Source organism: Nicotiana tabacum, chromosome 8, assembly GCF_000715075.1.
Source record: "Nicotiana tabacum cultivar K326 chromosome 8, ASM71507v2, whole genome shotgun sequence".
NCBI lineage: Eukaryota > Viridiplantae > Streptophyta > Magnoliopsida > Solanales > Solanaceae > Nicotiana > Nicotiana tabacum.
In genome coordinates, this window is record NC_134087.1 from 177,768,614 (window position 1) to 177,777,541 (window position 8,928).

An 8,928-nucleotide genomic window follows, 5' to 3' on the forward strand; every position below is an offset into this window, starting at 1 on the left:
CAATTTGCCAGCTAATTTTAAGCATGTTAATTAGAAGAACATTAAATAGTAGAAACAGTTTCAGAGTTGCAGGATTTGAAGACGCCCTATAGGCTTACATATACACTGAATAGTGGTGTCCTAAGAGCATGATAACTACGTTTGCTATATTAAAACAGTGTGCAGATTTTAAAACAGACTCTTGAGTTCCTATAGGCATGCTTTCTAATAGTAAATTAGAGTAGTACTCGAAAGAAATTTCAGGAAAAACAAACCACTAATTAAACTAGTTTAGAAGTAAACTAATCATGAACTGGATTGACTTATTTAAACTAAACTGATTTTAGATCTATAGGCAGAATTTATGAAGTTGTTCCCTATAGGCATGATATCTAATTGTTAAGAGCTGATGTTGGAAACTTGTAGGCATGATAACAATGAAAACACATGTAAATAGCCATTATAACCGAAGTTGAACTGAATAATATTCTATAGGAATGGTATCTACTGGTGAAGTTGAATTAAGACCTATTAAAATGATTTCTATCATTGGAACCATTTGAGACCTATAGGAATGATTTCTAACATGGTAAGGAAAACATAGCAAATATAGAATCCTATAGGCATGATTTCTACCCATATTTTCCACAAAATGTAACTACCCACCCTTTTTTCACTAGTCACCCCAATATTCGTTTACAAATTATTACAAACTAGATGAATAAATTACATAAATAGATAAAAAGAAAAAGAAGACGTTACACTATAGGGAGCCTGAAGCAGGCCCAAGTGATTTCCCAAAACCTCCAATAGTCTCAAATGCCAATTCATAGACAATATCATTGTCTAGGTGCGTCAGAGTTCCCTAAGGATCTCAAGGATCACGGGCAGTGCTCACACCTAGACTTTGTAACCAAATTGAGTAAGTGCAGTGTGGAAAGGCCAGCCTCAGTGTGCTAGAGTTCGGAGGGTTCTCAAAAGAATCCCAAGGTAGTACACACACTGGAGGCGAAAAAACGTAGTGACTTAGGAGTAGAGTGAGAGTGCTTGACATAGTTTGAAAAAAGGTTTTTAGTAGGAAAACAGGGTTAAAAGTGATTTTCTTGAAATAGTTTTGTAAAAAAACATAAGGAGTTACTAAATAAGACAATTTGAAAAGGGTAAAGTGATTAGCAATCAATGCAAAACCAGAAGAGGTTCATCAACACTTCAATACATGGAGTCAAACAGGTACACATCCAGTCAGGGGTAATGGGGATATAGGACACATAGTGAGCACAGATGCACATAGGTACAGAATCAGAGGAGCCTTGAAAGGGGCCAAGGGCTTTTAAAGATAGCATGAACTTTAGAGTTAATACAGAATCAAACAGGCTTAGAATAGCCAATCACTTCACATAGGAGGGTGCATGCCAGGAATCAGAGAAAACATAGTCACATTGGGGCACACTAGAAAAGGATTCATGAGCAGGCTAATCCTAAGGGAGTATATAGCATGCAGTAGAGGGGACAGTGAAGTAGACATGTTAATTGCAGGTTGAGCAGCAAAACCATAGATAGAAGCATATTAGAAACATGACAAATTGAAGTAATAGGAAAAGCGTATTGTTTTGGGACTTGAATAGAAATTAGAACATACCAGTAAAGAGATAGTAAACACAAAGTTAAAGAGCACCCAATAGTTAGCCTTGGCTTACAACTGGCTGACAATAGGAAGTAACACAAGAGAGAGCAGAAATGTGTTTAAGTGTGAGAGAGTTTTTCGAATCAATGTTCATGTGTTTGTGTAAATGAGAGAGTATGTATATATAGTAGTTCAAAACTAGGTAAAATAAGGCAAGAATCACAATAGTATAGTAATTATGGAAGTCAGAACCAATTAGAGCAAAATCAGTACAAGTACTCCCTTAAGTTAAGGGAATTAGTTCAAACGGTAAGTACAAGTAACAAATAAGGAAAGAAATCAATGTACGACCAATAAGGAAAGATTTTAAATTCATTAAGGGTAAACAATTAGGGATATGTTCAGAAAATTCTAATTAAAGAGATAGTCAGTAAGAATACAGTACCAATGCAGACAAGGCAGGAGAATCAATCAATTTGAATAGAAAGGGTAGGAATCGAAGGTTTAAAGGAAGGCCTTCCACGAAACAGGGAATCCAGAATCAATCAAAGAGAAAGTCATGAGTCAGCGTTTAGCATATAAATAGAGTAAGATAAGAATAACCAGATATAGCAATCATGAAGGTTGAACATCACTAATAGAAAGAGGCAAGTCTTGAATCAGTCGAGATGAACACAAGCACATAGAGTTGATATAAGTTAGGCTAAAAACTCAGTAGGAACACATTCGAGGCAATATAGTCACAGAAACTCAAACAAGAATCGGTCAGTCATGCTGATACATAGAACCAAATGAAGAAACCTAGAAAATTAGGGCTTTCAACATAGACGAGTTGAAGAGGTAGTAAAATCATAGAATCAGTCAAAATACGCAAAAAATAGAAGTTTAAATACAAAGAATCAGTTAAACAAAGTTTTAAAAGAAGTTTCGAAACCCTAATTTTTAGAAGAAGGTGAAAAATACTTGAAATCAACGATTCTTGTAAAGAGTCCAACGACAGTGTAAAACATTAAAGAAACAAACTCAAATCGTCCTTGATCTGTAGATATAGGAAGAAATTAGGGTTTTAAAAGAAACCCATATTGAGATGAAAGAACCTGTTTAGAATCCCAAGGATCGTAACAAATACAGCATGATTTTGCTCAAAATAACACTGGAGTAGCCAAGAACAGACAAGTGACGAACCCTAGATGCAAGTAGGCATGGCCCTAGGCCCTTGAAGACCTTAGAGAAGGCAGACATGGCATTAGAGAAGCCATTGGAGGCTTAGGACACGATGAGAGGTCACCGAAGATGACTGGAGACGAGAGGTCGGTGTTTGAAGGGCTAGGGTTAGGTTGAGAGTGTTTTGATAGAGTAGAGGATCTTAGGGTGGCGGATGAGGGAAAAAGGTTAGGTTTGGGGGGTCGTTTGGAATAAAAAAGGCAAGACTGAATGAGGGCCATTGATCTTTTAGATCAACGGCCAGGATTTGATAGGCTTTGGGTTGGGTAGGTGCATTTAGGGCTTGGGTAGGGTTATTTAATTCGAAATTGGGTTTGGGTATTGGGTTTAATCGAGGCTAAAATTGAAATGCAATTTGGCTAGATTTTAAATAGCCAATTTATCCCCAAATAATTTATAATAAATAATAGATAATTTCTAAAAAATAACTTCATATACTAAAATGATTTAAAAATAGATATTGAACATTTTAAAAATATAAAAGGTCGATTTTATGCATATAAATGTAATTATACATTAATAGGGCTAATATTATAATTATATGCAAATTTGTTTTAAAAACATAAAGTAATTATAAAAAATGCACTAAAAAATATTTTAACAATATTTTAGCATAAATATATAATTTAAATGACTAAATTACCACAACAATAATTTGAGGGATAATTATTGGAAATTTTATGAGTAAAAAGGAGGAAATAAATCAATTTAAGATCTTTAAAATTATAGAAAAAATTATAAAAACCTTGTGCATGCTTATATATGCATATATATGATATTTTAAAAGTATTTATGTATATTAAAAATATATAGGGGAAAATTGGGTATCAACAATTGGTACTAAAGAAGATCTTCCCGCATCAAGACTGTCACACCTCCTTTTTTCCGCCCCGCGGGGGTACAAGGAGTTTTTTCAATTAAAATACAATCGAAACGGGATTTATTTATTTGTTTCAGAGTCGCCACTTGGGAGATTTAGGGTGTCCCAAGTCACCAATTTTAATCCCGAATCGAGGAAAAGAATGACTCTGTATTACAGTCCGCGAACCAGAAATCCGGATAAGGAATTCTGTTAACCCGGGAGAAGGTGTTAGGCATTCCCGAATTTCGTGGTTCTAGCACGGTCGCTCAATTGTCATATTTGGCTTATTTATCTGATTTTAATACAATTATGAACCGATGTGCCAATTTTAACTCTTTACCACTTTATTATTATTATTATTATTATTTTTTAAAAAAAATTGTGAACATCGTTTAAAACATGTCTTTGGATTGTGTCACATAAAATGCACCCGCGATCCGGAACGTATTTTTATTCAATGTTTTGGGATTTGGATTTGGGTCGCATAAATGCGCACCCGTGTTTAAGAATGTAAGCTTATTAAAATGCGCGTCTAAAGCAATTAGCGTATTATTATTTCTGGGTAAGGCCGTGGAATTTTGCTAAACGGCTCATCCCAAAATCTAATTAATTTTAATTAAACATTTTATGAGGGCCCCGCAATCTATACATTTTATTAAGCGAGGCTCGTCTCATTTTTATTTTTAAAAGGACAATCCTAAAATGCCTACATTTTTCTATTGAAATTTGTCTCTACAAAATAAAAGAGAAAATATCTTAATTTATTTACATGCTTGAGTTATTATAGATGAATTTTGAATATGATTCATAAAATCTGAAAATGATGCAAACATGACAGTCCGTTGCCACTGCAGGCCCAGGCCCAACGTGTATGACATAAAACTAGACCTGGGCCGTCTTATTCACATGTTATTACCTAGTTACATTATACTAGGCATGCTCTCAGTTTGTCAAATTAAAAAAAAAACTTAGCAATCTAATTTTAATCCTAGACCATTTACATGCTGAAATTAACCAATATTATTTAACTAAACAATATTTTTACCAAGTTCCTACTAGATGGCCTATTCGTTTTACTTGACGGAGCTACTACACTATTTATTTATTTTTAGGCAATATATAGATAATTCAATCGTTAAGCTATCGTCGGATGTTCCACTATATGTATTAAATAGCTACACGATTCTGATTTTTTGCAAACTAAATAAATTATACATACAAATAAAATTCAGAATATAATTAAAGTAAATTTTAGAATTTCAACTCTTCATTTTTCGTATTCATGCTTCATATTCGGATTACAATAACCAGCGTGTCAGTTGTGTACCTGATATTGGAAGCAAAAGAAAATGAAGGTGAGAATCAGCAGCAGTAATAACAGTACAGCACAACAACAACAACCCAGCAACAGTAACAACCCAGGAAAAGAGTTTGCAAACCAGTAGAGCACTAATCCCAAAAAAACAAAAGCTTCCAGCTTTGATGATACAACAACAATTAATGCTAATTTCATACAATGAAAGAAAGCAGAAGATTTTTTTGAAAGTTTGAATATTTTTCGGAATTTTTCTCTCTCTTAAATATTCAGCTTTTTTTCTGTTTGTGTTTTAATTCTCTCTCTTATTATTCTCTGTTCTTCTCTATATTCAGATTAGTTCCTCTTATCTGTATTCTTTTCTCTGTTATTATTTGTCTTTGTGTTCAAGACTTCTCTATATATAACACATTCCCCAAACTCAATTAAAATCAATCACTTTCCCCTACCAAACCCATTATCTTCCCACTCATCCCCATTACATTAAATAAATATATCACACCACCCCATTATATTTTGTCCCCCATGCCTAACATAAACAAATACAAGATTCCCCCACACTAAAATTTGTCTTGTCCCCCCTTTATATTAAACAACTATATCACAACCCACCCCATTACATTTTGTCCCCCATGCTTCACATAAAAAATTACAAACATGTACAATTCCTAAACTACCCCTCCGACCTTATTACAATTACTATTTTACCCCCAAACGTACTGCGATTTACCAAATTACCCCCATCAGCTATAACAAATCAATTAATCACACTTAACCAAAATATAGACAATATGATCAATTTCTAACAATGTTCAAACAACGAATCACATGAACATGATTTCTTCAATATTTCAACAACAAATCACATGAACATGATTTCTTCAACATTTCAACAACAAATCACATGAACACAAATTGAACAACAAAGAACAACTAAAACTTGATTGAACAATATTTTAGCAACAAACAAACCTATTTTCAGATTCAACAACAACAACAAACAAGTATATTTAGATTTCTAAATTCAATAATATTGAACTTAAAATCAACTCTAACAACATTACAACAAACAATTCCTATATTAAACTTAAACAATATTATGAGACAAATTCAAGAAATAATCATAAATGATAAACGAGAAATCAAACTATACAAATTTCGGATTCAAGAACAATCAAACAAAGTATGGACATGAATTAAATTTGTTTTAAACAAACACAACATGACGAATTTGACTCAAACAACATTAATAATTTCTGGAAAATATATAACAACACGAAACAAATTGAAGAAATAATCAATTAAATTTCAATTTGAATCTTAACAAACATCAAACTAACAAATATTTACCTAAACAACAAAACAAACATGAAATAAACATGAAAAACAAATTAATTAATTTCCATTTGAAATCTGAAAATTAATTCAACAAAACATATGAACAAACTAGAAAATTATTTCAACGATGAACAAATCAAACGGGAATTGAATCATTTATCGATTTTGGATCCGAAAAATACCAAACAAAAATATGGACGATAAATGAGATTCAAAACCAAGTAACCGGAAATGAAACGACGAACAACGATTGTAAACAAATCTGTCCGGGCCTCGACTCAACGAAAAACCTTCGAACTTTGACGATTCGAAGAAGATGAAGACATGGCAAAACAGAAGCAACTGCTGCAACGAGCAGCAGCAGCAGTCCGTCGAGAAGCAGCCTGACGCAGATGCCCCGGCAGCAGCACGACGGAGGAAGAAGAAGCAGTATGAAGCAGTAGCAGCTGGGAGCTGAAACAGCTGCGTCAATGGCGGATGCGGGCAGAAGCTGGTCATTGGCGAGGCAGCTCGGGGCTTGAGGTTGGGATCGACGCAGCAGTAGCCTGCGATAAAACTGCCATGGCAGCGATGGGAACAGTAGCGGCAGCAGTGGTTCAGCTTGGCCGTGATAAAGCAGCGACGACGAAGCTGGAAGACGCAGTCGCGACAGCAGCCATGGCGACTTCCTGTTTTTTGGAGGAGGAAATGATGCAGTGACATTTGTATTGAAGTGAGGAAGAAGAAGCAGTAGGGTTAGCCATGACTGGTCGTTCATGGTGATGAGGTTTTGCCTTCGACGAAGAAGATGAAGACATGGCGACCAACGACCATGCAAGCTCAAGCTCGAGCTCGACGAGGCAGCGACGATGGTGTTGGAGCTTGTTCTGGGCGTGAAGAGGTTGAAAGGCTGCCATGGGAGGTGGGGGTTGGAGCTTTGGGGAAGAAGAAACCAAAATTGGGGGGGGGGGGGGGCGGATCCTTTCTTAGTTTTTTAGGGTTTTCTTAATTTTATTTTTTTGTTTTGTTTTTGTTTTGTAAAAAATGAAAAAATGAAAATGAAGAGGGGGAGTTAGGTTGTTGGTACTGGATTGGGTCGACCCAGTTCGAAATGGACTGGGTCGTTTGGGAAGATTGGGCCATTTTTTGGGCCTGTGGCTTGAAATCGAAGAAGAGGCCCAATTCCGACTTTCTTTATATTTTCGTTCTCTTTTCTTCTTTTATTTTTCTAAAACTAAATTATAAAAATACTTAAACTATTATTAAGAACTAAATTAAGTTATAAAAGCGCAAATTAACTCCCAATAACAATTAACGCATAATTAAGTAATAATTAAGCATAAAATTGTATATTTGGACATTAAATGCTAAAAATGCAAACGATGCCTATTTTTGTAATTTTTATTTTTTTGTAAAACAAACTTAGTTAGTAACAATTGTATAATTAAATCCTACATGCGAAATGCGACATATTTTTATATTTTTAATAATTTAACAAATAAACATGCACAGACAAACATACAAATAGTTACACAAAATATCACAAAATTGCACACCAAGAAAAATTATTTTATTTTTGAATTTTTTTGGGAGTAATTCTCATATAGGGCAAAAATCACGTGCTTACAGCTGCCCCTCTTTGCCCGAAGACACGAAGGGTTTTCGTGCAAAGTTAAAGCGAGCGATTTTTGCCCATCCGAGTACTCCGTGTGAAGCATTTTTTTGAAAAAGATTTGACCGAACCTTTGCTTCAAAGGTTTCCTACATATCCTGGGCTAAACAGGAATCAGGTCAATGTAGTTCGGGAAGTTTTGGTAGCTGGGACTACCGTGGGACTGCAATGTTACTGTTGTTGCATGCTATTACCACTGCTTACCGATCTCCTTGTTACACCGTGCTTAAAAGAAAACAAGAAGCTAAGCTAGAGTGCAATTTGTTTTTGTTGCCTTGCTTCCTTGTCTGCATGCATTTCTTCCGGTGCTTTTTTTCTTCTTTTGACACATGTACTTGAGCTTGTACTGTGACCTCTTGTTGCAACCTTCTGTTTCCCGGTGCCGGAGAATTTTATTGTTTCCTGCTGGGGATTCCTATTGTAACCCTCTGTTTTATTGTCCTCTGACTTGATCTTGAAATGTATGCCTCTGTTGTATGGGCGGGCTCCCAACTTCAATACTTGAAAATTAAAGACTGAAATGTATGCCTCTGTTATCTGGGCGGGCTCCCAACTTCATCGCTTGAAATGTAAAGACTGAAATGTATGCCTCTGTTATCTGGGCGGGCTCCCAACTTCAATGCTCGAAATATAAAGACTGAAATGTATGCCTCTGTTATCTGGGCGGGCTCCCAACTTCAATGCTTGAAATGTAAAGACTGAAATGTATGCCTCTGTTATCTGGGCGGGCTCCCAACTTCAATACTTGAAATGTAAAGACTAAAATGTATGCCTCTGTTATCTGGGCGGGCTCCCAACTTCAAATAAACAACTTTTGAAATAAACGCCATTCCTCTCTTCAGGTGGGCTCCTGACTTCAACAACAACTTCTAAAATAAAATGCCTTTCCTCTCTTCAGGCGGGCTCCTGATTTCAACAACAGCTTTGAAAATAAT